Raw genomic sequence first — 1688 nt, 5'->3', positions numbered from 1 at the left:
GGGTTGGTTCACCCAGCTCTAACAAGGGCCAAGGCTTTTAGCTGTCGTTTATGGCCTTCCCCCACAGCCAGCTAAAAGCGTGGCATGGGCTTGGCGCCATGAGCAGAGCACCACCTCGTCAGTCTCCACTACCGCTTTCCACGGGGTGTGGGATTTTCCCTGGTGCGCGCCAACCGCACACCCACTAGACCCAGCCTGTCCCGGTGGAGGACTGACAGACGCCCGGCCCTGAGGCTGAATGGCTGTCGGGGTCCACTGCTCTGTTTATGAGCTGCGAGAGTGAACAGTTAAAATGCGTTAAGTAATAACTGGGCTTTCATGAAAGCCCAGTTATTGCTCTTTCACTGCCATGATTATTATCATGTGCTTTCCCACCAGCTTCTGCACGGTTTCCTGGCCACATTGGCAATGACAGCCAGCGTACCCTGCAGGATTGCCGTACGATGCTGCAGGGCCACGATTAAATTGGCCTCACAGCAGTAACACCAAAAAGATGGGTCTGCTGACAGACCCAATGTCCCTTGGTGGCTGACGCTTGGAGTGGCAGCGCCGCGGCCTTCAGAGGGCTGGCTGGCCCTCCCTGCCCTACTCCTTTGTTCTCCTCCATCTCTTTGTTGGAAATAGGGAGAAAAGATGAACAGTGTCTCCTCAGAGATGATCAGTTTGAACGTAGACCGCTCACTGGAAGTGCCATCAAAACGCGTCAGGATTCATTTCCATGTGCTTCCTGGTGTTGTGTAGAAATAAGAGAGAGAGAGAGTGGGAGGATTTTTTTTTTAAAGAGAGGGAAAGGGAGAGGGGGAGGGGAGTTGGACAAATTTTATAAAAACAGGGATTAGAGAGATGAGGGGGGGAAAGATTTTCGAGTGGATAGATGGATGATAGGGAGAGAGAGGGGAGTATAGCTAGAGTAAGAAAGATTAGAGTGAAAAAGATGAGAGAGAGACAGGAAGAAATTAGATAATATGGAGCAATAGATGATTGATAGAGATAGTGAAACGTAGCTAGCTGAAGTAGATTAGACAGACTAAATAGGTAGAAAGATGGGCTGACTGACAGATAGGTATTGTGTCATACTTCATAAACGATATATATGCTAATATTCCCATGTCATGATGGGTGGTAAACCCTGAGACACCTTCCAGCCTGACCTCAATTCAGCAGATGTAGCGCGGACATCAGGCATTGCTTGGACCGTATGTCAGGTCTCACCACCCTGCCCGTTTCTGCCGTGGAAGCGGGGGGGGGGTGGATGGTGTTTGGGGAGGGAAAGCGCTCTGACGGACGCGGGGGGCCGAGGCGTAGGGAGGAGAGGCGTAGAGTATGTTTGCTGTTCATAGCACGCGAGCTGCCCAGCCCAGCTCGGACGTTGCAGACGCCCCGTGTCTCTAGCACCGAGTTGAGAGAACTGAGGTTCAGTTCTCAGGATTTGTGGGAGAGGTGTTTGGGAGGAGGCAGGAAGGAGAGAGCACGGTTTTTGTTTAGCCTCATCTCCTGTCATGACCATTTACAAGAGTTTTCTTAAGGACTGTCTTGCCTGTTTCTGCAAAGACCACGTGGTCTCCCTGCTCTTCTGACTTCAGACCCCAAACTTTTCATCTTGACTCCACTTTACTATTACTATTTTTAACTTTATAAGGAAAAGAAAACTGCCTCTCTGTCTTCCTGGACATAGGCCTTCCTCCCTC

Source organism: Pygoscelis adeliae, unplaced genomic scaffold (assembly GCF_000699105.1).
Source record: "Pygoscelis adeliae isolate BGI_AS28 unplaced genomic scaffold, ASM69910v1 Scaffold120, whole genome shotgun sequence".
Lineage (NCBI taxonomy): Eukaryota > Metazoa > Chordata > Aves > Sphenisciformes > Spheniscidae > Pygoscelis > Pygoscelis adeliae.
The sequence above is the reverse complement of the archived record's forward strand: the minus strand, read 5'-3'. Positions refer to the sequence as shown.